The sequence below is a fragment of the Ictidomys tridecemlineatus genome, chromosome 5 (assembly GCF_052094955.1).
Source record: "Ictidomys tridecemlineatus isolate mIctTri1 chromosome 5, mIctTri1.hap1, whole genome shotgun sequence".
In the NCBI taxonomy this organism is placed as follows: domain Eukaryota; kingdom Metazoa; phylum Chordata; class Mammalia; order Rodentia; family Sciuridae; genus Ictidomys; species Ictidomys tridecemlineatus.
Window position 1 is genome coordinate 40,306,203 of NC_135481.1, and position 27,326 is coordinate 40,333,528.

At 36.8% G+C, this 27,326-nt stretch overlaps 1 protein-coding gene across 3 annotated transcripts in view; it reads left to right on the forward strand.

Moving 5' to 3' along the window:
- Fsip1 (fibrous sheath interacting protein 1) overlaps window positions 1-27,326 on the forward strand; it is a 203,102-nt gene that overhangs the window by 141,141 nt on the left and 34,635 nt on the right. The window lies entirely within an intron of this gene.

The window sequence follows — 27,326 nt, forward strand, 5'->3', positions numbered from 1 at the left end:
ATTTACTGTTTCCCTGTCTCCACGTAAGATCAAGTTTCTCATTTGATAAACATTCTATGAACTTCCAGATGGAGTCTGATTTGAAAGTTTTTTTTTCTTTACTTCTTAATGAATGTATTAAAGTTCTTCTTTGTTACTTTTTATCATGGTGTTATAGTTTTGTTCTTCCAGTTATTTCTATCAAAATCTAATTTATTTTATCCTAGTATGAGAATTCTTCAAATACATAATGAAAGATACCAGAGGTTGGTATGATTATGTTCACACAAGAACTTCATTCTTTCTAAAGGGTACTGTGTCTTTTATTTGTCATTGTATTTACAAGCTTTGTAAATTATTCTGCTTTTTCCTGTGGCTAGGAAGCATCAATAAGATGCATTTGTACTAAACTCCTCCAATTTCCTGATGATATAGTTCTAGTAGTCACAGCAACTACTTCTATATTTTCCTCAATAGCAAAGTCCCTGCTCTTCATCGTACTGGGCTGTAGGAACCCATTAATGGATTCAGCAACCTTGCCACTTCCCCAGTCTCATTCAGGTACCAGAGGTTGTTAATGTTGATTCTCCACTGAGAAGATCTGAGAATCAAGGAAATACTATGCCAGCTGAGTGCTTGTTGAAGAAGACAAACATAATCACTGGTGATCATGGATAGCTACCTGATGCTAATTGTTACTGATTAAATTTAGCCATTTTGGCCAAATGTACTAAGATCCAGAATGTGAGCTGTGATTGTGTATTTCCTGGTACTGGTGGTACAGAACCAGTGTTTGTGTTTAAAAATTATATGCTATAAAATATTATAGGTAAGAAAAGTTTCGTATAGGAAATCTGTCTGAAAAATTAGTTCATGTTCCCTAGGTGAAAGATGAAAAGAACTGACCTACCTTACCAGGACAGCTTTTGACCAGCCATCTCTTGCAAGTCAATCAACTTTGTCTTCAAGGATATAAAAGTCAAACTTTCAGCGTGCTCCCTTTTCATTTGGGGGTACGATGGTGGCAACAGCATAAGAGTAGCAGAATCCTTCCACCTTCCTCACACCCATAGCCAGCTAAGGTTTTCAAAGGTTCCTGGGATTTTCAAGCATCATTGTCATATTGCATCCAATTTCTGCAGTCTTACAGTCCTGGGGTAATGATTTATCAGAACATTGGCTTTGACTGGTGCCTTCAGAGATTTGTTTATCTGTCACTGTCTAGGCATACACCTATATGCTGTAGAAATGATGATTTTTAGTGCCTCAGTGAGTGATCCTGTTGTTGGACCTGTGGAAGGTTTCAGAGCAATCTGCCTGAGAGTCTGTGTTCGCTCCTAAAAATCATTCTAAAATATATCTCAGTTATGATGATTAATTTAAGGTGCCAGTTTGATTGGAAAAAGGAATTCCTTGAGAGCTGGTAAAGCATTATTTTTAGGTGTGTTCATGAGGGTGTTTCTGGAGAACATTAGCTGTAAGTTGGTAAACTGAATGGGCAAGATCCATGCCCAAGCATCACCCAATTGGCTAGGGGCAGGTAGAACAGAAAGACAGAGAAAAGGCAAATTCATTCTCTTTCTCCTGGAGCTGGGATGCCCTTCTTCTCCTGTCTTTGGAACATTAGATCTCTAGGCCTCTGACATTTAGACTCCAGGAGTTACACCATCAGCTTTCAGATGTGGACTGAAGGTTACATCATTAATTTCCCTGGTTATGATGCTTTTGAACTTAGATTGAACCATTCTACTGGCATCTCAGGGTCTCCAGCTTGCTGATAACTTGTCATAGGACTTCTCAGTCCTCATAATTACGTCTGCTAATTTCCCCTCTCTTTTCATGTTTCTATATTTCTCTGGATAACTCTGACTAGGACAGTAGTCTTCCTGGAGGTTGACCCATAACAACCTCCCTCCCAGTGGGGCATCTGAGTGAGGAAGATGGTGTAGCTATAAGTTGGATCTTAAAAATAGTTGCATAATAGCAACTAGTATTTTACAGACAAAAACACTGAAATTTGAGAGCTTAATAAATTTATCCAGAGTTTCACAGGTTTCACGTTTTGGAGTTAGGATTTACATAACTCGTAAATAATTACAATGACACTGAGTTTCATTCAATAAACATTTGTTGAGTGAATGAATGAATGGATGGATGAATGGGTGGATTCATTCTTGTCAATCTTGTTGGAAAGTGAGGTCAGCAAGGATTGGTTGAATGATAGCATTTGAACCAAAAAGTAATACTTCTTTGAGACTTGTTTCTCTTTAAAAATTTCTAGGGTAGAAATACCCTTTTCATATACAAGGTTTCCAATTGAGTACATATAAGCCTAAAAGGCAACTGCTGTTGCGGGATGGGGATGGTGTGCATCACTGAAGACCCTTAAAAAAGATCTCTGTAAGTTTACATTTTTTTTTCTGGAGGGAAAGTTCTCAGATAACTATGTTATATCTTAAATCTATTTTAACACACTATTTAATCTCAAACTACTAACAAAGAGAAAATACATGTTGGAAAAACTTGAGTTTGAGGAACACAAAAGAAATGGACTTTTCTTGGGATTTTTCTATAATATCCTGATATGCTATGGTTGATGAAGCTGAGGAAAAATAGAGAATCCTAGGGGAAGAAATAGCAAGTGATTATAAGTGTTGTGCTATTATCCCCTCTTTGTTGGAGAAATGGTCTTTTTATCAGCTAGTGTGTCTTCTTATAGAACATGAACAATTTCTTGATTTATCCTTAAGTCTTTGGGCAACCAACCAATCTCTTTCTCTCTCTCTCTCTCTCTCTCTCTCTCTCTCTCTCTCTCTCTCTCTCTCTCTCTCTCTCTCTCTTTCTCTTTCTCTTTAAATATTTTTAGTTGTAGATGGGCACAATAACTTTATTTATTTAGTTTTATGTTGTGCTGGAGATTGAACCCAGGGCCTCATACATGCTAGGCAAGTGCTCTACCACTGAGCTACAACCCCAGCCCAACAACCAACCTCTATTTAAAAGAAAGAAGTTGTCCATAGCCATACCACCATGAACACACCTGATATAATCTAAAGAGAAGGAATTTACATGGTCAGAAGACAGATCAGCTTTTTTCCTTGCCATTCATCATTCTGGGGGTCCACAAAATTTTGTTCTCCATTTAGTCCATTAACACATGACAACCATTGGACACAGGTTTTTCTGACTGTTGGGATGTCTTGGAACTAGCCCCAGTCAGTGAGGAGACTGGTAAAAGACAAATACACTTATTATGTCTGAGAGAACATGTGCTCTTGCCTGTTCTTTTAAAATTTCTAAAGGGAGTGTCTTTGCTTTGACTGAGCATACAGATTTGAATTATTGTCTTTAGCAGTTTTTTTTAATAGATTATCCATGTAAAGTTTCTTCTAAGTTGTAATATTTTAAACATTTAGTATTTCCACTTAGTATTCTTTTAAGTTTTTTTTTTTTTTATTGTACAGGGGATTGAACCCAGAGGCACTTAACCACTGAGCCACAACCCCAGCCCTTTTGTATATTTTATTTAGAGATAGAGTCTCGCTAAATTGCTTAGGGTCTCACTGAATTGCTGAGGCTGGCTTTGAACTTGCGATCTTCCTGCCTCATTATCCCAAGCTGCTGGCTAGTTTTCTAACCTAATAATTGACAAAAATAATCCTCTGTTTAAACTTAAGAAACATGCCTTTCATATGATTTATGTGACCTTGAAAACTTTGTGGGTATATGGGTTATTAGAGGATGGCTTCTCCATTCTTAGGGCACTAGAGAATTTTGGTTCACACAGCCAAGGTAGAGCAGATTATCTAGTTATTTACTGCATCACACACAAGTATATATTACTTCTAGTGATAGTAACCTTTGACGTTAGTTAAGACAACCTCTTCTGAATACGAATGAGAAAAAAAAGCAGTAGAAAACATTTTCCTTAGGTTACTTATTGATCATTATGCAATATTCATCTTTAACATTCTCAAGTGTACTTAATTGTCTTTCAAAAAGTTTGAAGTATTTTTATATGTGAAATCTCGTTAGTCTATATATCCACATTCAATTTGGAATGAGAGTGAGAAAATTGGGAAAGTGGAAATTGTTCATGCACCCACACACACTGTACAGAGAGAAATTAAAACACAGTAAACTGTAAGTCCTCATATTTAGAATCTGGAATTTATAACCTTCTACTAGGTGAGCTTATGGAGGCCAGAAACCATGCTTTCAATTATGCAATCTTCTTAGTCACCTCTTAAGATGCTTCTTTTCAAGTTACATTTAAGACAATGGTTTATTTCTGACTCTGTTTCACTTCTAGTCTACATTATCCAGATTATCCAGATTATTGCAAATCATTGAGAATGGGAATGCTAAGGAGATTTATTCCCCTTAACTGTATAGCACAACATACAGATGACTCTGAGTACTTTTTTGTTGGTTAATAGTTAGTTGTGTTTTACCCAACTCAAAAGAAGATATGTTTGCTTGAGGAGTCTGCATTAATTAATAATTAATAAGTTTAATACAAAGGAAGTGTGCTAAAGACTTAGAAAAGCTTTGAGCAATTTCATAGATAAAGTTACTTTTGTTTTTTGAAGTCATTTAAATTAATGCAATAGATAGGAAGCCTGCTTGGATAAATAGAATTCAGATTTTTTTTAAATGGAAGAAAAAGTTTAGGTAAATGAGATATTTTGATTTTTCACCCTGCATGTATAAAACTCACAACAAATTTTCATTTCAACCCCCCTTAGTCCGGTATAAGTAGAATTTGCTTCTATAAATATGATTCAGATTCAAAGTACATAACTAACAAAGTACTAACTGAATGTAGCAAATGTTTAGGATTAACTTTTAATCAAAACATCACTTCATATTATCTCAGTCTGCACTGGGAAGTGTTTATCTTAATTAATGAGTGAAGGTTGTACTTTTAAGGACTGTGAGTTCATTCTTGATTAGCACTGAACTTTTAAAAATATGATAATATTTAGTTTAATCTTCTCCTTCACACTTGACTTTGCAGAAAGCAGCACTGTGTCCTGTGAGGCTGACTCTGAGTGGGGAGGGAACCATGGAGGTCATCTAGTTTAGTGGTTCTCACCCTGTTCACAGTTCTATGACTGTATGTAAGCACACTTATGGGAGTATAGCTGTGCCGCCTGCCTCTTCCTTTCACCCCTTAATTTATCTTCCAACCTCTGTGTTAACAGCTGAGTTGTCCACTTCAGTCTGGCTTCATCTTCTTTTCCTGTTTAATTGTGTGAAGCTTCCTTGCATGATGTGAATTGGGGGAAATAGATGCTTATTGGTTGAGAAAGAGAAAATATTAAAGGCAAAGGAGGTCACATGAGAAAGATTTTCTGAGCTTTTATAACATATCTAAATATTGTTCTAGGTTGATTTACAATAGTTCAGAAAGATTTGCTTTTTCAATCAAAGTGATGTGATCTCGAGAGGCTTAATAAAATCCTAAATGTCCTTGTTATAATAATATCACCAAATAATAGTCACAGTGACAAAAACAATTGTGGCAATAGCAATGATGATTTTCAAGTGCTTTTTTTTGGTTTTGGATTAATTTCAATTTTATAGATGCTAAAATGTGAAAAAAGATGCCTTTTAAGTGCATGGAAATAGCACCATTACTATATACAGACAAAGCTGGAAGGAGAAGTAACCAGAAGAGAATGTCTGTATGTTCCACCAACAAATGTACCCACCATATACCCTGACTTCCCCTTTTTGACAATGGGTAAATGTTCATGCCACCATCTAGGCCCAGCCCAACCTGGGCCCATATGCATTAGGTTCCATCACCTCTTGATGACTTATGGACATTACTCCAGCAAGCTTCAGTTTTCATATATGGTCAATCTCTTCCTCTTCTGGTTCATTTCCATTGCCTACATTTATGAAATAATGTCTTCTTGATCTCTCTCCAGTTTCATTTCTTGACCACACTGAGAGTTGTCTGCTCTTGCTTATCTCCTCATCCTCTTTTCTCATTCTTTCTCCCTGAATCCTCATGGGAACAACAGGTTTCCATTCCCACTACTCCATCAAAATAGGTTTCTGTCAAAGTCAGTAACATCTTCCAGTTAACCTTTAGCCCCTAGCTTACTCTCCTCAGCAGCAACATGCTCCCAGGATCCTACACTCTCTTAGTTCTCCTCCTACCTCCCTCACTGCTTCTCCTCTGCCTGTTTCTCTGGCTCCTCCTCTGTACACTGGAATGCCCTGAGGATCAGACTTTTGCTCTACCTGCTCTCACTCCCTAGGTGACCTCATCCAGTCTCATGGCTTTAATTATATTCTTAACTTCAATAAGTACTGTCCACAGCTCTGAACTCTCCCCTAAACCCAAGGCTTATGTATCTTAGTAAGTGTCTCAAATTTTCATGTCTGAAAGCAAGCTTTTGGATTCCTACTTCAAAGAATCTCTTCTCAAGAAGTCTCTCCTGTCAGTCTACAGAATTACAGAATCCAAGTGGCTTGGGAGCTGAGACAAGAAGATCCTAAGTTCTAAGCCAGCCCCTTACAATGTAGCAAGCCCTAAGCAACTCAGCAAAACCCTGCCTATAAATAAAATATAAAAAGTGGTGGGAATGTGGCTCAGTGGTAAAGTGCCCTGGGTTCAATCCTGGTACAAAAAAAAAAAAAAAAGTCTTTCTTGTCTTAGGAAATGGCAATATTTCTGGTTAGTCTGGTCAGAAGTCCTGAATCTCACCATTGTGTACATCCACAAGACTGATATCCTAATTAGAATAAGATATATTCCATGCTTGTATAATTTTTAAAATGTAATTATCCATTAAAATGGACTCTACTGTCATCTATAACTAAAACAAACCAACAAAAAATTTTTTTAAGTTTTTTGTTTTAATCAGTTATACATGACAGTAGAATGCATTTATGCATCTTGATATATGTAGATGGGATATGATTTCTCATTTTTCTGAGTGTACATGTTGTAGAATCATATTGGTCATGTAGTCACATATACACATACAGTAATAATGTCTGTTTCATTCTACTATCTTTCCTATCCCCACAACCCCTCCCCTCCTCTCCCATCACTTCCCTCTACCTAATCTAAGGTAATACTGTTCTTCCCTAGTGCCCCCACTTTATTGTGAATTAGCATCCACATATTAGAGAAAATATTTGGCCTTTAGTTTTGTGGGACTGACTTATTTCTCTTAGCATGATATTCTCCAATTCCAACCATTGACTGGCAAATGCCATAATTTTACTCTGCTTTAAAGCTGAGTAATAGTCCATTGAGTATATATACCACATTTTCTTTATCCATTCATCTATTGAGGAACACCTAGGTTTTTTCCATAGTCTAGCCATTGTGAATTGAGCTGCTATAATATTGATGTGGCTGTGTCACTATAGTATGCTGATTTTAAGTCCTTTAGGTATAAACTGAGGAGTGGGATAGTGGGCCAAATGGTGGTTCCCAGTTTTCTGAGGAAATCTCCATACTGCTTTCCATAGTGGTTGCACCAATTTGCAGTCCCACCAGCAATGTATGAGTATACCTTTTTCCCCCATATCCTTGTCAACATTTATTGTTGCTTATATGCTTGATGATTGCCATTCTAACAGGAGTGAGATGACATCTTAGAGTAGTTTTAATTTGTATTTCTCTAATTGCTAGAGATGTTGATCATTTTTTCATATATTTATTGATCTATTGTATTTCTTTTTCTGTGAAGTGTCTGTTCAGTTCCTTAGCCCATTTATTGATTGGGTTATTTATTTATTTTTTTGGTATTAAGTTTTTTGAGTTCTTTATGTATTCTAGACATTAGTGCTTTATTGAAGGTTCATGTGGTAAAGATTTTCTCCCAAAGGCTCTCTCCTCACTTTATTGTTTTCTTTGCTGAGAAGAAGATTTTTAATTTGAATCCATCCCAGTTATTATTGGTTTTACTTCTTGTGCTTTAGGAGTCTTATTAAGGAAGTCAGATCCTAGGCCGATGTGGTGAAGATATGGGCTTAATTTTTCTTTTATTAGGCGCAGAGTCTCTGTTCTAGTGCCTAAGTCTTTGATCCACTTTGAGTTGATTTTTGTGCAGAGTGACAGATAAGAGGTTTAGTTTTATTTTGCTATATATCATTTGCAGTTTTGCCAGCACCATTTATTGAATAGACTATCTTTTCTCCAGGGAATGTTTTTGGCACCTTTGTCTAACATGACATAACCAAATTCATGTGGGTTTGTCTCTGTGTCCTCTATTCTGTACCATTGATCTACTTTTGTGCCAATTCCATGCTGTCTTTACTACTATAGCTCTGTAGTATAGTTTAAGGTCTGGTATTGTGATGCCTCCTGCTTCACTTTTTTTGCTAAGAATTGCTTTGGCTATTCTGGGTCTCTTATTTTTCCAAATAAATTTTATGATTGCTTTTTCTAATTCTATGAAAAAATTTTAATTTTAATAGGAATTGCATTAAATCTGTATAACACTTTGGTAGTATGGCTATTTTGACAATATTAATTCTGCCTATCCAGGAGCATGGTCCATCTTCTGAGGTTTTCTTTAATTTCTTTCTTTAGTTTTCATTGTAGAGGTCTTTCACCTCTTTTGTTAGGCTTATTCCCAGGTATTTTTTTTTTGAGGCTATTGTGAATGGAGTAGTTTTCCTAATTTCTCTTTCAGTGGATTGTTCGCTGATGTATAGGAATGCGTTTGATTTATGGGTGTTGATTTTATATCCTGCTACTTTACTGAATTCATTTATTAGTTCTAGAAGTTTTCTGGTGGAATTTTTTGCATCTCCTAGATATAGAATCATGTCATCAACAAATAGTGACAGTTTGAGTTCTTCTTTACCTATTTGTATCCCTTTAATTTCTTTCATCTATCTAATTGTTCTGGCTAGAATTTCAAGGATGATGTTGAATAGAAGTGGTAAAAGAGGACATCCTTGTCTTGTTCCAGTTTTTAGCAGGAATGCTTTCATTTTTTCTCCATTTTGCATGAATCTGGCCTTGGGTTTAGCATATAGAGCTTTTACAATATTGAGGTATGTTCCTACTATCCCTAGTTTTTCTAGTGTTTTGGATATGAAGGTGTGTTATATTTTGTCAAATGCTTTGTCTTCATCTATTGAGATGATCATAGATTCTTGTTTTTAAGTCTATTCATATGATATATTACATTTATTGACTTCCTTATGTTGAACGAACTCTGTATCCCTGGGATGAATCCCACTTGATCATGGTGCACTATCTTTTAAATATGTTTTTGTATGTGGTTTGCCAGAATTTCATTGAGAATTTTTGCATTAGGGATAATGGTCTGAAATTTCTTTCCTTGATGTATCTTTGTCTGGTTTTTGTATCAGTGTGATATTAACCTCATAGAGTAAGGTTCTTTACTTTTCTATTTCATGGAATACTTTGAGGAGTATTGGTATTAATTTTTTTTTGAAAATATTACAGAACTTGGCTACAAATCCATCTGGACCTGGGCTTTTCTTGATTGGTAGGCTTTTGATAATGCTTTCTATTTCATTCTTGAAATTGATCTATATCTATTTAAATCATGTATGACCTCCTCATTTAGTTTGGGTAGGTCATATGTCTCTAGAAATTTGTTGATTTTTTCAATATTTTCTGTCTTAGTGTAAATTTTTAAAATAGTTTCTAATTATCTCCTTGTTAGCATGGCCAGGGGTTTATCTATTTTATTTATTTTTTTCAAAGAACCAACTTTTTGTTTTTGTCAATTTTTTCTTTTCTTTTTTTAAATACCTCTATTTATTTATTTATTTTTATGTGGTGCTGAGGATCAAACCCAGGGCCTTGCACGTGCTAGGCAAGTGCTCTAATGATGAGCCACAATCCCAGCCCTTGTCATTTTTTCATTGTTTCTTTTGCTTCAGTTTCATAGATTTAAGCTCTGATTTTAATTATTTCCTGTCTTCTACTGCTTTTGGTGTTGATTTGTTCTTCTTTTTCTAGGGCTTTAAGACTTAGTATTAGATCATTTATTTGTTGACTTTTATTCTTTTAGTGAATGCTCTCAATGGAATAGACTTTCCTCTTAGTATTGCCTTCATAGTGTCCCAGAGACTTTGATATGTTGTATCACTGTTCTGATTTACCTCTAAGAGTTTTTAAATTTTAATCTTGATTCCTTCTACTGTCCATTCATCATTCAATTATGTATTATTTAGTCTCCATTTGTTACAGTAGCTTCTGTTTTTTATTTTATCATTGATTCCTAATTTCATTCCATTGTGGTCTGATAGAATGCAAGGTATTATCTCTGCTTTTTTGTGTTTACTATGAGTTGCTTTGTGACATAAGATATGGTCTATTTTAGAGAAGGAGCCATGTGCTGCTGAGAAAAAAGTATATTTGCTTGTTGATGGATGAAATATTCTATATCTGTTAAGTCTAAATTGTTGAGTGTATTATTTAGTTCTATAGTTTCTTTAGTTTTTGTTTGAAAGATCTGTCCAGTAGTGGGAGAGGTGTATTAAATCACCAAATATTATTGTATTGTGGTCTATTTGACTGTTGAAATTGAGAAGATTTGTTTGATGTACATAGATGCTCTATTGCTTGTGGCATATATAGTTATAATTGTTATGTCCTGTTTATATATACTTCCCTTAAGAAGTATGAAATGTCCTCCTTTGTCTCTTCTGGTTAACTTTGATTTGAAGTCTATTTTATCTGAAATGAGAATGGAAACCCCTGCTTGTTTACACAATCCATATGAATGATAAGTTTTTTCCCATCCTTTAACCTTCAGCTTGTGGATGTTTTACATATTGATGGGTCTTGCTTTTTAAACCAATCTGCCAATCTCTGTATTTTGATTGATGATTTTAGGCTATTAACATTCAATGTTATTATTGAGATATGATTTGTATTCCCTGTCATTTTGATTTGTTTCTGCTTTTTGATTCATCTTAGTTTATCATTTGGTTGAATGTCACTTTAGTGTAGACCCTCTCTTTTCTGGTTTTCACTTTTTTTTTCACTTCATCTTCATGTAATATTTTGTTGACAATGCTCTGTAGTGTAGACTTTCTAGTTGTGAATTCTTTTCATTTTTTTCTGATCATGAAATGTTTTAATTTCATTTTCAAATCTGAATCTCAATTTTACTGGATATAAAATTCTTGGTTGGCATCCATTTTCTTTCAGAGCTTGAGATATGTTATTCCAGGACCTCCTAGCTTTGAGGGTCTGAGCTGAGAAATCAGTTAATATCCGAATTGGTTTCCCCCATATATAATTTGATTTTTTTCTCTCACAGCCTTTAAGATTTTATCTTTATTCTGTATGTTAGTCATTCTCATTATAATGTGTCTTAGAGAGGGTCTGCTGTAATTTTATACTTTTGGGGGTCCTATAAGCCTCTTGTATTTGGTTTTTCATTCCATTCTTTAGGTTTGGGAAATTTTCTGCTATTATATCATTGAAAAGATTTTGCATTCCTTTGGTTTGTATCTCTGATCCTTCATCTATTCTGATAATTTGGTCTTTTTATGTTATCCCATAATTCTTGGATGTTCTGTTCATGGTTTCTTATCATCTTCTCCCTATGTTCAACTCTACTTTTAAGGTTATATATTTTGTCTTCATGGTCTGAGATTCTGTCTTCCAAGTGGTCTAATGTGTTGGTGATGCTTTGTATTGAATTTATAATTTGGTTTATTGATTCCTTCATTTTGAGAATTTCTCCTTTTCTTTCACAATCTCTAACTCTTTATTGATGTGGTCTTTCACTTCCTGTATTTTTTCTTTGATTTCACCCTTTATACTATCCTTTATTTCACATATCAGTTCAACTATGTACAATCTGAACTCCTTCTTGGACATTTCTTCTATTGGTGGCTTCTGTTGTTGAAGCATCTTGGTTTATTTGGGGCGTTTTATTCCCTTGTATTTTCATGTTGTTAGTGTGTTTTCGCATCTAAAAGTATGGATCTAAGTCAGGATAAATTCTATCCTATAGACCTATTGTGTCCCTGAAGGTTTCCAGCACTTTGCCTTTATTGGTAAGACAAATATCAATGAACACATTATATAACCTTAAACCTAATAACTCCCACTAAAGTTTGTACTGCTTTCTTGCATTGAACCAAAATGATGAGTTCAATATCTATCTATAGTACATACAGAATATTTGTTAAAATGATTTATGATTTTAAATGGTGGATGAGAGAACAGTGGTAATGTAGTATGCAATATTCACGAGGGAGGAAGATAGGAGCTAGAAGTAAAAATTCATGGGAAGAAGGAAGAGTAGCTGACAGAGACTGGCTGTTGGTTGAAGAAAAGTTGGAAAGAAAATAGTCGAGAGAGGAAGAATATGAACAAAGGGGGAAAAAAAGACATAAGAATACAACAAAAATGCAAAATACCAGTCATATATTATTGTTCTACACAAACTGATGCATAAAAAACATTCTGTTCCAAATATGGTAGAAAGATTAGTGAATCAAAAGTAACATAAAATAAGTCTTGCTGAAAAGTCAAACTGCCTCTGTCAGTGTTCCACAGTTTCTCAGCCCTGTCTCTGACATCTCTTGTGATCACCAAACCTAGATCAGCCCTTGCAAACCCATCTCTGTCCCACAGATCTGGGCTTCAGATGCCTCACTGGACACACTGCAGTCCCAAGATCTCAATGCTGCTCCTACTTGCAGAGAGTCCACCAGGGATACACTCATGCAAAGCAGCAACCCTGAGATGCAGCAGGAGCAGGACAATGGCCATCAGCACTCTCAGCAGGAAGACTCCAGGCTCCTCCAAACCTGCAGGCACCCCCATACAGGTCCAGCTAGAGTTCCCAGACAGAGGCTCTTGTGATGGTAATCCCACTAGCATCCAGGCCCCCTGCCCTGGCTGGTGTCCCAAAATGGGTGCAGCCACGTGAAACCAAACCTGGAGTCTCCCCCAAAGCAGTCTTCTAGGCTGTGGTAGCAGTGGTAGTGGTAGTGGTAGTGGTTGTTGGCAACAGGCAGCGGGTCATCAGTAGTGGTGACTGCAGAGGCAGCTACACCTGCAGCTGTGGGGGCATTTTCTCTAGGCGATTTCCAGGGATCAGCAGCAGTGTCAGCTTCAGTTGCATCTAAGGCAGTAGTTTTTTCTGTGGCAGTAGCACCCAGAAAGAAGACCTCCAGGCGATCTCAGCCTGGCAACAGGGAAATCAGAGACAGTAGCAATGGCAGTAGTGGTGCAGGTGGCAGTTGATTGAGAGGAGACTTCCAGTTCAGCAGCAGCCACCATGAAGGTAGTGACAGAATTCACTACCAAGGTAAGGGAGGCCTTGCCTGGAGGTCTCTGACTTCTGCTGCAGCCCAGAAAGAAACCTCTAGGCGATCTCAGGCTGGCAGCATTGGAATCAGAGGCAGCAATCTCAAGTGCTTTTAATTCATTATTTTTTTTGAATACTCACAACTATAAGAGGTAGTTTCATTTTTCAAATGAGAAAATTGAAGCTTAGGGAAATTAATTTGCCCAAATTCATACACCTGATGTGTGGCAGATACTGTTCTTTTCACTAATTAGAACTTGGACAAGATGTAATGTTTATCCCTTTTTATTTATTGACAAATATAAAAATTTGTTTTGCTTTTATTTTGAGAAAAGTTATTCATGTTGCAGAATTCATTAGAATAATGAAATAGAGGTTGTTTCTATTGCCAGCTAGGATAGATGGCAATACAAACAATTGCCTAATGCTGAGTTCACAAAATCTGACTATTCCAATAACTTAACAACAAAGAAAACACACAAACACACAGAAATACCTTTCCAAATCTCTGATGGCTCTCTGACCTTAAGGGTCCATGGAATGAGAGAGAGCCACTGGAATTCTTTATTCTTATATAGGGATACATAAGGGTAGGTTCCATGGAAGATTCTATCCTCAAAAGGGCAAAGGGGTAGGATTACAAAGGAACAGGTGAGTGTAACTCAATCCCAACGGATGATGTCTACTCCTGGAACCACACCTTGATATCTGAGCTGGGGATTAGTTACTGCAGCCTGGCACTATTGTGCCAGACTGAAGGCAATAATTGTTCAGAACCCAGTGCATCAGGACTTAAAGGTATCTGCATCCAGGGCATGTTTCAACATTCACCATTCCTGAAGTCTTAGAATCATGATGGTTTTGTTTTCAAATGGGCTTTTGAAGCAAAAAATATTAAAGATTTATTAACTTAGAAACACCTAAATTCTGAAATGAGAAGTTTATATAATTGTTTGTCCATTAGAACTGGAACTATGATTGTACATGAAAATTTACTACAGCTTTTCCAGGTTCAGACCCACCCTCCCATCACATGAGTTCTTCTTTCTGTGGCTGGTGCCCTCTGGGACTCCATCTGACATATTTCTTGGATGCATGTTATAAATTAAAGAGTACTGGGAATGTTGCTGAAAATCATTCCAGTCATTGCTGTTTTGTTTTTGCTATGTCTAACAAAACCTTTGCTAAATCCAAATGGCAAAATACCTAAATTAACAAAGATTGTTTTATTATAAAGGAGGCAAATCATTAGAAAACAAGTTAAAGCAAAGTACAAAAACCTTCTTAACAATATTCTGGGGGATGATATCTAGTTGTCTTGCTCTTACATTTATAGGATACGTAGTGAATACTCATTTGAGGAATCACTTAGACACTGAAAAATAGATCATTACAACTGTGAGGTTCTCATTACTCAGATGAAGACCCAAAGGCCCAGGGAGGTGATCTCTTGAAGTCATTTAGAAAAATGGTGTTGCATAGTTTTTTTTTTTAATCATTTAAGCTTCCTTCAGTTATCAAAAATTCTCATTGTTCTGCTTAGTAAGGCAAGGAGGTAAATTAGTGCATTTTAGAAAACTTTCACCAAAAGTTTAGACAAAAAGCATTTCTTGCTTTAGACTTTTGCTTTCAGTCATAAGGAAAGTAGGACTTAATATTTTGGATATTTGAAAATGACTTAAGATATATAGAAAGGGTTGCGGGAGGGAAGGAGGGAAATAACAGGATAATACCATGGAGCCAGCATGTAATTAAGTGGCAAACCATGTGGTACCATTTTATCAAATGACAGCTATGTCCCAAAAAAGATTTTCCTGCAATATCAGTAGTTATTATGTTGTAAAATTTTCATGCCCAAGTATGAAATGCTGATTCTATATACCCCTTTTAGGAATTTACAGCTGGTATTAATTTATTAAAGTCTCTGAAAATCTTTGTAGTAGAGAAACGTGTTCAATATAGTTTAAACCAGAGTATCCAAATTTTATTTGAAATGGAATCTCTGAAAATATTCTAGAGAAGTTCTATGTAAATTCAGAGTAAAAACAAAATGCTGATAGGGATTCAGAGGGTTAGGCGGCTGAGTGGTAGATAAGCACGCCTGAGCAGAGCTTATGAAGGACTTGGTATTTGAACCAGGTCTTTCAGAATGGGTAAGGTATGAATACACCGAGAGGAACAGGGATGAGCAAAAGTGTGGAACTAGGAATGAGCACCAGTCCTGACACTCAGTTTGTGCTCAGTAAATTTGTTTAATGTGTGAATATGTGAGTGAAAACATGATTTTTGTGGAAGTAGTAGGCATCGGCTTGCTTAGAATGAGGATGTTGGAAGAGGTAGAAATAAAGTTGAAGACCCATCAGATTATAGGGTGCCAAGATGAATATTCAGAACTTGATCCAATGGGGAACTCTTTTTGGTTCTTAGGCAGACAATAACACAGTAGAAATAGTGTTTGGGAACAATATCCTGAGAGTGGTGTGGAGCCAGGCAAGGGAAGGAAAAGACCAAAAATACAGTGAAGAGCAAAGAGCCTAAGAAAGTGATGCTAACCTCTGAGGGTAGAAAGTAGGTCACATACAAGTTTTTGTACATACCTAAGTCAAAGCACTAATGAGGTCTTTTTATATATAAGAAATAAGCTAGACTATTTCACCTCAGTCATCTCTGATATTTTGAAAAACAGTGGGATAGTGAAATATTTATTATTAGACTAGGTAGAAAAAAATATTCTTAGAGACAGGAAACTTGATGAAAGGAGACAGCATGTTCTACTCAGAAACTTGTAATGCCTTTTATATTAAAATATATCTGTCCCTTATTATGTTTGCAGAAGTTGGAATTCCAGATAAATTCCTCAGTCAGGATATGTCACTAGCTTGAGTTCCTGGAGTGGTACTGATGCTGGCTTTTCAAGTGTTTTTGTTGTCTTCATATTGAAGAACAGTTTATATGAATAAGCATGTAATTTCTCATTACACATCTTATTTATGCCAAAAACTCCAACTCTTCCTACAGTCCCTTTTCTTAAGGAAAGTAGACTAAAATAGCATTCAGTCAAATGTTTAGATTCCTACTTCATTCTGCATTTGAGTTATTGGTTGTTTTCCATTTGCTCTGTTTAGGTACCTTCATTTGCTCTTAGGCTAGACAAAGATTCATTTTCTTTTTGGATGAAATACTTCCTAGAACAGTTATAAAAATCAATTGAAATAAAACACTTCCCATAACTATGAAATTCCAGTAGCATTCTTTTTAAAAAATAATGATATCCAAATAAGACATATTATATTTAAGATCATTATTACCTTGAATGCTCAGATTCATTTAAAAAGTCATCTTTGAATGCTTTATTCTGTATTTCATTTGTTCTCTTTACCTTTATAATTCAGTTTTTAATGTATGTTTTCTAGGGAATCTTCCAGTAGGCCTTAAACCATCTACTACATTCCACAGTCCACCCTTCCTATCTCTCTTTGCTTTTGGAAAGCACATATATTAGTATTTTTTTTACATGATTAGTATTTTGTGTTTGTTTAGCTTACTTCATCTGGGTTCTCAATTGTTATACTTGTCTTTTTTCAAGAGGCAAAGTTCGAAGACTGTCTGCCTCAGTTTTTCTCAACTGTGGCAGATAAGAATCTCCAGGACAGCTTTAAAAAATTCAAGTTTTAGCTGGGTCAAATGGTGGTTCCATTCCCAGCTTTCCAAGGAATCTCTATACTGCTTTCCTAATTGGCTGAACCAATTTGCAGTCCCACCAGCAGTGTACAAGTGTACCCTTTTCCCCACATCCTCGCCAGCACTTGTTATTGTTTGACTTCATAATGGCTGCCATTTTTACTGGAGTGAGATGGTATCTTGGAGTGCTTTTAATTTACATTTCTCTGATTGCTAGAGATGGTGAGCATTTTTTCGTGTATTTGTTGATTGATTGTATATCCTCCTCTGAGAAGTGTCTGTTCAGATCCTTGGCACATTTGTTGATTGGGTTATTTGTTTTCTTATTGTTTAATTTTTTGAGTTCTTTGTATACTCTGGATATTAGGGCTCTATCTGAAGTGTGAGGGGTAAATATTTGTTCCCAGGATGTAGGCTCCCTAGTTACCTCTCTTATTGTTTCTCTTGCTGAGAAAAAACTTTTTAGTTTGAGTATGTCCCATTTGTTGATTCTTGATTTTAACTCTTGTGCTATAGGTGTCCTATTAAGGAATTTGGAGCCCGACCCCACAAGATGGAGATTAGGGCCAACTTTTTCTTCTATTAGATGCAAAGTTTTGGGTTTGATTCCTAGCTCCTTGATCCATTTTGAGTTAACTTTTGTGCAAGGTGAGAGAAAGGGATTCAATTTCATTTTGTTGCATATGGATCTCCAGTTCTCTCAGCACCATTTGTTGAAGATGCTATCCTTTCTCCATTCCATGCTTTTGGCACCTTTGTCTATACCCAAAAGACCTAAAAAGAGCATACAACAGGGACACAGCTACATCAATGTTCATAGCAGCACAATTCACAATAGCTAGACTGTGGAACCAACCCAGATGCCCTTCAATAGATGAATGGATAAAAAAAAATGTGGCATTTATACACAATGGAATATTACTCAGCACTAAAAAACAACAAAATAATGGCATTTGCAGGGAAATGGATGGCATTAGAGCAGATTAGGCTAATTGAAGCTAGCCAATCCCTAAAATCAAATGCAGAATGTCTTCTTTGATAAAAGGGGGGCGACTCAAAACAGAGCAGGGAGGAAGAGCATGAGAAGAAGGTTACCATTAAATAGGGACGAGAGAGGTGCATGGGAATGGGAGAGAGAAGGGGAATTGCATGGAAGATGGTAGGAGACCCTCATTGTTATGCAAAATTACATATAAGATGGTGTGAGGGGGAAGAAAAAAGAGAGAGAAAAGTGTCACAGTAGATTGGGTAGAAAGAGGGGAGGGCAGGGGAGGGGGGATAGGAAGAGCAGCATAATACAATAGACACTATATGGCCCTATGTATAAACGTGGCTGTATAACCAATGTGATCCTGCAATCTGTACATGTGGAAAAATAAGATTAAGATTACGTATCCCATTTGAATCAAATTTATGATATGTCAAGACAATTGTAATGTTTTGAGCAACTAATAAAAAATTTTTTTTTAAAAATTCAAGTTTTCTTAGGTTATGATTTAATTTATGGAAATAACAGTCTATATAAAATTCAAATTATGAAAGCACTATATGAACATGTGGTAAATGTTTTATATTAGGTTGGAACTAAAATTGTCTTAGAAATTCAGCTGCCACAGATAAAGATGGCCGCTACGTACAGGGGTTGCTGAAGTGTTGAGCGTGGGGCTCTGAGCAGCGGCTTTAATCGAGATTTTAAGCAGCGTGTTAGAACTCCTTTCACCATTAATCTGTAGTGGATCACCTTGCCAAGCAGCAGAAAAAACAAGGAGATCGAAAGAGAGACGCTTTTCTGCTCAGAGCCGCGGGTGCTCTGCGCCCATCTGCTGCCTCTTTCTCTTCGCTACTGGCAGAGGAGCTGAATACGTAATCATCAGCGGATTGTAAGTACCTGACAAAGAAACCTCAGTACAACACCTTTTTTTTTTTTTTTTTGAATATTTTCTATGCAAAGAGAGTTAGTGGATTGGGATTGTTGGCTGGGCGGTGGTTTCGGGGCCGAAAATCCACTCCGCGGAAGCCGCCATTTGCTTCCTGCTCTGACTACATCGTCCTGCTGCCGCACCTAGAGACGGGAACTGGGCTGTGTGCCGAGTCCTATCCTCTGAAGGCGGGACCACGACTCCGAACGCAGCGGTTGCGTGTTCCCTGCTGCACCTTTGGGCAAAAACGGTTCTGGACTTGCTTGGCAGTCCCCTGCTAGGGGACCCGCGCTCCGGAGGGAGGGGCTGGAGAGCTGTGGCGGCAGCCGCTTGGACACAGGCACCTAGCCGAGGAGCGACGGAGGTCCCAGCGTCGCTGCTAAGGCCGCGGACAACCGCGGCGCCAGAGCGCGGCCCACAGCCTGCCTGCTCAGGATCACTAGGCAAAGCTGAGCTGACGTGGAGCTAAGGCGTGCAGCCGGGGCCCCTCAGAAAACACACACTGAGCACGAATCAGTGGCATGCAAGCTCTGGTTCGCCTGCTTCTCCTGTCTCAGCACTAACGATCCCACTGAAATAACTAGTCCCACCTGAACTCACAGAGGTAAAAACCAACTGAGCACCATAGCCGGACCCAGGGAATCAGGAGGGACGTGGGACCTGCAGAGCAGAACTCACAGCTATTGCTTTCCACCAGTGCTGACAACAGAGGTCCCTTGCACCAGATACCAGGGGAGTCACTACCTGAGGGCAAACAAGTTCGCTGGGGCCCTCAGCCCCAAGCCATACAAACTTGGGGTCTGAGGGAGGCAAACAGAAAGGGTGTGGCCAGGCATCCATGAAAACAGAGCTCCCAGGAGCAGCAGACCCAGCGTGTAGCTAGTAGTGTGGTAAGCGTCACAGGTGAGCGGGGCCTGGATTGAGGAACCACAAGAGAAGACTCTAAGTACTCAGGACTGGAGACCCACACAGTCTGGGAAGAAGAGCTGAGGCACAGTGATTGGTTCCTACCTATCAAGAAAAGAAGCCTGGCCCAGTGGGCATAGCTCCAACTACTGGAAGAGAAGTTAACCGAGCTCTATGACTGCATTTATTATTATTATTATTTTTCAATGATTATTATTAGTACTTTTTAAAATTTTTCTATTTTTTTATCTTTTTATTTTTTTTTATTTTTATTTTTATTTTTTTATTTTATTTTTTTTTACTTTTTGATGTTGATTAGTTGTTGTTCTTTAACTTTCTTATTAATGGTTTCAATTTTTTAAATTCTTTTTATTCTATTATGGTTACTATTATCTTTTAAACTTTAATTTTCATTTTTTATTATCACTATAATTTTTTTTTGTTTTAAAGTCTTAATTTTTTGTTCTTTTCTTTCTTTCTTTTCACTTTTTTCTTCTGTCTTTTCATTTCTTTTCAATTTTCTTACTTCCCCTTTCCTGAACTCTACCTGCCTACACTCATTCTCTTTAGTGACTTCTTCCCTTCCCTTCTATTATCTCTCCTCCCAAGCATCCAATAAATTTATAAGAATAAACAATAACTCAGCAGTCAAACAGAACAAGAAGTAACATGAGCATAAAAAAGCAAGGAAGAAAAGGAGTACAAACAATGAAGGACAGCCTAAATATTCAGGAGGACTTAGAGTCATCAGAAAAATGGCCATATAAAGAACTCAAGGAACACCTTAGACAGATGGAAAAGAATCTTAAAGATCACATTGAAAGTGAATTACAGAAACAGATAAAAGAAGAAGTTAAGCATCTTTATCAGGAAATAGAGATTATTAAAAAAAATCAAAATGTAATTCTGGAAATGAAGGAAATGGTAAACCAAATTAAAAACTCTATCGAGAGTATCACCAACAGAGTGGAACAAGTAGAAGCCAGAACGTCAGATAATGAAGACAAAATATATCATCTTGAAAGGAGTCTAGCCAACTCAGATAGGCTGGTAAAAAATCACGAGAAAAACATCCAAGAGATTTGGGATAATATAAAAAAACCAAATTTGAGAGTCATCGGGATAGAAGAAGGCACAGAGATTAATACCAAGGGAATGAGTAACCTGCTGAATGAAATAATTACAGAAAACTTTCCAGAAATAAAAAAGGAAACAGATATACAAATTGTAGATGCATACAGGACACCGAGCACACAAAATCACAGTAGACCAACGCCAAGACACATTGTTATGAAGATATCCAACATACAGAACAAAGAGAAAATATTAAAAGCTACAAGAGAAAAGAGGCAGATTACATTTAGGGGTAAACCAATAAGGTTAACAACGGATTTTTCATCACAGACGCTAAAAGCGAGAAGATCCTGGAACAACGTATTTCAAACACTGAAAGACAATGGTTGCCAACCAAGAATTTTGTATCCAGCAAAATTAAGCTTCAGGTACGACAACGAAATAAAAATCTTTCAGGATAAACAAAAACTAAAAGAATTCGTAGCCAGAAAACCAGCATTGCAAAGCGTCTTGAGCAAAACATTACATGAGGAAGAAATGAAAAACAATAACCAAAACCATCAGTGGGAAGTGCCTCTATAAAGCCAGAGGGCGGGTGAAAGCTAAGCTAGGAGAAACAAACTAAAAGAAGATAAATAATCAAACATGACTGGAAGTACAAACCATACATCAATAGTAACTCTAAACGTTAATGGCTTAAACTCTCCAATAAAGCGACATAGGCTGGTAACATGGATTAAAAAAACAAACCCAACAATATGCTGCCTCCAGGAGACGCATCTGATTGGAAAAGACATACACAGGCTGAAGGTGAAAGGTTGGGAAAAAATATACCACGCACACGGACCTCGCAAGCAGGCAGGTGTGGCCATCCTCATATCGAATAAAATCGACTTCAAGACTAAATTAATCAAAAGGGATAAGGAAGGGCATTATATACTGTTAAAAGGAACCATTCACCAACAAGACATAACAATCATCAATATTTATGCACCAAATAATGGGGCTGTGATGTTCATGAAAGAAATTCTCATCAAGTTCAAGAATCAAATAGACCACAATACAATAATTATGGGTGACTTCAACACACCTCTCTCACCATTGGACAGATCTTCCAAACAAAAGTTGAATAAAGAAACTATAGAACTCAATATCACAATCAACAACCTAGACTTAACTGACATATATAGAATATATCATCCAACATCAAGTGGCTATACTTTTTTTTCAACAGCACATGGATCCTTCTCAAAAATAGACCATATATTATGTCATAGGGCATCCCTCAGTAAATATACAGGGGTGGAGATAATACCATGCATTTTATCTGATCATAATGCAATGAAAATGGAAATCAATGATAAAAGAAGGAAGGAAAAATCCTACATCACATGGAAAATGAACAATATGTTACTGAATGATCAATGGGTTACAGAAGACATAAAGAAGGAAATTAAAAAATTCTTAGAGATAAATGAAAACACAGACACAACATATCGGAATCTATGGGACACAATGAAAGCAGTTTTAAGAGGGAAATTCATCGCCTGGAGGTCATACCTCAAAAAAAGGAAAAACCAACAAATAAATGAGCTCACACTCCATCTCAAAGCCCTAGAAAAGGAAGAGCAAAACAACAGCAAATGTAGCAGAAGGCAAGAAATAATTAAAATCAGAGCGGAAATCAATGAAATTGAAACAAAAGAAACTATTGAAAAAATTAACAAAACTAAAAGTTGGTTCTTTGAAAAAATAAATAAGATTGACAGACCCCTAGCCATGCTAACGAAGAGAAGAAGAGAGAGAACTCAAATTACTAACATACGGGATGAAAAAGGCAATATTACAACAGACACAACAGAAATACAGAAGACAATTAGAAATTATTTTGAAAACCTATATTCCAATAAAATAGAGGATAGTGAAGACATCGATAAATTCCTTAAGTCATATGATTTGCCCAGACTGAGTCAGGAGGATACCCACAACTTAAACAGACCAATATCAATAGATGAAATAGAAGAAGCAATCAAAAGACTTCCAACCAAGAAAAGCCCAGGACCGGATGGGTATACAGCGGAGTTTTACAAAACCTTTAAAGAAGAATTAATACCAATACTTTTCAAGTTATTTCAGGAAATAGAAAAAGAGGGAGCTCTGCCAAATTCATTCTATGAGGCCAACATCACCCTGATTCCGAAACCAGACAAAGACACCTCAAAGAAAGAAAACTACAGACCAATATCCCTGATGAACTTAGATGCAAAAATCCTCAATAAAATTCTGGCGAATCGGATACAAAGGCACATCAAAAAAATTGTACACCATGATCAAGTAGGATTCATCCCTGGGATGCAAGGATGGTTCAATATACGGAAATCAATAAATGTTATTCACCACATCAATCGACTTAAAGATAAGAACCATATGATCATCTCAATAGACGCAGAAAAAGCTTTCGACAAAGTACAGCATCCCTTTATGTTCAAAACACTAGAAAAACTAGGGATAACAGGATCTTACCTCGACATTGTAAAAGCTATTTATGCCAAGCCTCAGGCTAGCATCATTCTGAATGGAGAAAAATTAGAGGCATTCCCCCTAAAATCTGGAACAAGACAGGGATGCCCTCTATCACCACTTCTATTCAATATAGTTCTCGAAACACTGGCCAGAGCAATTAGACAGACGAAAGAAATTAAAGGCATAAAAATAGGAAAAGAAGAACTTAAATTATCACTTTTTGCGGACGACATGATTCTATACCTAGAAGAACCAAAAGAGTCCACAAAAAAACTACTAGAACTAATAAATGAATTCAGCAAAGTAGCAGGATATAAAATTAACACGCATAAATCAAAGGCATTTCTGTATATCAGCGACAAAACTTCTGAAATGGAAATGAGGAAAAACACTCCATTCACAATATCCTCAAAGAAAATAAAATACTTGGGAATCAACCTAACAAAAGAGGTGAAAGATCTATACAATGAAAACTACAAAACCCTAAAGAGAGAAGTAGAAGAAGATCTTAGAAGATGGAAAAATATACCCTGTTCATGGATAGGCAGAACTAACATCATCAAAATGGCGATATTACCAAAAGTTCTCTATAGGTTTAATGCAATCCCAATCAAAATCCCAACGGCATTTCTTGTAGAAATAGATAAAGCAACCAGGAAATTCATATGGAAAAATAAAAGGCCCAGAATAGCAAAAGCAATTCTAAGCAGGAAGTGTGAATCAGGCGGTATAGCGATACCAGATTTCAAACTATATTACAGAGCAATAGTAACAAAGACAGCATGGTACTGGTACCAAAACAGACGGGTGGACCAATGGTACAGAATAGAGGACACAGAGACTAATCCACAAAGCTACAACTATCTTATATTTGATAAAGGAGCTAAAAGCATGCAATGGAGGAAGGATAGCATCTTCAACAAATGGTGCTGGGAAAACTGGAAATCCATTTGCAACAAAATGAATCTGAATCTCCTCCTCTCGCCATGCACAAAAGTTAACTCAAAGTGGATCAAGGAACTAGATATCAAAACAGAGACTCTGCGCCTGATAGAGGAAAAAGTTGGCTCCGATCTACATATTGTGGGGTCGGGTTCCAAATTCCTTAACAGGACACCTATAGCACAAGAGTTAATAACAAGAATCAACAAATGGGACTTACTTAAACTGAAAAGTTTTTTCTCAGCAAGAGAAACAATAAGAGAGGTAAATAGGGAGCCTACATCATGGGAACAAATTTTTACTCCTCACACTTCAGATAGAGCCCTAATATCCAGAGTATACAAAGAACTCAAAAAATTAAACAATAAGAAAACAAATAACCCAATCAACAAATGGGCCAAAGACCTAAATAGACACTTCTCAGAGGAGGACATACAATCAATCAACAAATATATGAAAAAATGTTCACCTTCTCTAGCAGTTAGAGAAATGCAAATCAAAACCACCCTAAGATACCATCTCACTCCAGTAAGATTGGCAGCCATTATGAACTCAAACAACAACAAGTGCTGGCGAGGATGTGGGGAAAAGGGTACTCTTGTACATTGCTGGTGGGACTGCAAACTAGTGCAGCCAATTTGGAAAGCAGTATGGAGATTCCTGGGAAAGCTGGGAATGGAACCACCATTTGACCCAGCTATTGCCCTTCTCGGACTATTCCCTGAAGACCTTAAAAGAGCTTATTACAGGGATACTGCCACATCGATGTTCATAGCGGCACAATTCACAATTGCTAGACTGTGGAACCAACCCAGATGCCCTTCAATAGATGAATGGATAAAAAAAATGTGGCATTTATACACCATGGAATATTACGCAGCACTAAAAAATGACAAAATCATGGATTTTGCAGGGAAATGGATGGCACTAGAGCAGATTATACTTAGTGAAGCTAGCCAATCCCTAAAAAACAAATACCAAATGTCTTCTTTGATATAATGAGAATAACCAGGATCAGAGCAGGGAGGAAGAGCAGGAAGGAAAGATCAACATTAAACAGATACAATAGGTGGGAGGGAAAGGGAGAAAAAAGAGAAATTGCATGGTAATGGAGGGAGATGCTCATTGTTATACTAAAGCACTCATAAGAGGTTTCGAGGGGAATGGGTAAATAAACAAGGAGAGAAGTGAAATACAGTAGATGGGGTAGAGAGACAAGATGGGAGGGGAGGGGGGGATAGTAGAGGATAGGAAAGGAAGCAGAATACAACAGATACTAATAGGGCATTATGTAAAAATGTGGATATGTAACAAATGTGATTCTGCAATCTGTATTTGGGGTAAAAATGGGAGTTCATAACCAATTTGAATCTAATGTATGAAACATGATATGTCAATAGCTTTGTAATGTTTTGAACAACCAATAAAAAATAAAAAAAAAAAAAAAGAAATTCAGCTGCCAGTACAATCTCATATTTCTCTCTTGTTTTTTGGTAACAGTTTTATAGCAGATTCTTCTTGTGTGCATTTACTATTGTGACTTTTCTTTCTTTCATTCTTTTTTTTTGTGTGTGCTGAGTTTTGAACACAGGGACTCATGCATGCTAAGCACATGTTCTACCACTGAGCTATGTCTCTACTCCCTCGTGACTTACTCTTGATGAATTCAAAGCATACTGACAATAAGTTACCTTTTGGATTCCAGACTTTATAGTCATTCAGTATTTTAAACTATTATACTAGTTCAATATCTGTATGTCCTTATGTAGTAAACATTGTTAGAATATTAAATATAGATGGAGTATCTGTCTTAAGAAGTTTTTTTTTAATGTCTTTTCCATCCTAGGTACATAATGTGTGTTCAGCCTTGACATGATATGTTATTTAAACAGCTGTTCTGAAATTTTAACTATAAATTATTGTTCCATGGCCTGAGACTGTTAGAAAACACATAAATTCTAGAAACACACCAGCAGAGTCTTGGGTTGGAAGGTGTGGAAAGGGGTGGCAAGAGTCTCTTCTGAACACAGATTTGTTTGTGTCCAGGGCTGGAAGGCCAAAAGAGGACACTTTAGCCCTACCTACCAGAAGACAAAGCAACATATTCAGTATGGAATAAACCCCAAATTATATATCCATAGGGCTTTTGCTCTCATGCCTCTTATATCAGCTTTGTTCTGAAAATCTGCTTTTAAAAAAATTTGTAGTTGTAAGTGGACAGAATGTCTTTATTTTGTTTATTTTTATGTGGTGCTAGGGATTAAACCCAGTGCCTCACACATGCTAGGCAAGTGCTTTGTCACTGAGCTACAGCCCCAGCCCTGAATAGCTTCTTTTGAATATTGCTGCCTGATAGTGATTTGGCTCACTGGTGCCTGAATGAGAAATGTAATTATAACATTTTACATGAACAACTTGAAAAATTGAATTGAATAATTTCATTTTCTCACCTTTTGAGGGCAGAGGCCCTGAAAAGGAGTTTCCTGAACAATGAGAAACTAACTATAAAATAGTTTTATCTTCAGTTATAAATTTAAAAACTTTCTGAATTAAATTCATTTTTTATTACTTACTTATATCATAGTGGAAATATTCTTCTCAGCTTCTGAATTTGAAACTATTCATGAATTCTTTGAGGTCATAAAACAAATAACGGGCAATTAAAACAAATGTTTCTCTTCTTTTTTGGATCTCAGATGCATACCTGAAAAAAATCATCTTGGCATCTTTGACTGATAAATGGGACAAGAAGGGGATATACAATATGCTGGTTCAGCAGGATACCTTGACTAGTGGGGACATTAGAGGGTCCATGGTGACCTGTCCCCAGGAAACCAGAGGGCTGGTGTTTCCAATCATTAATCACCTCAGGAACAGTCGTTTTAAACTCTCAAACCTAATTGGTACAGACTTGGCACACTCTGCCAGGTGGCTGGAGGTTAAAAAATGCATTTTCCTGTAGTGAGGGGAAGTGTTCAGGACACTCACAGGCATTGGTTGTGATGAGCAT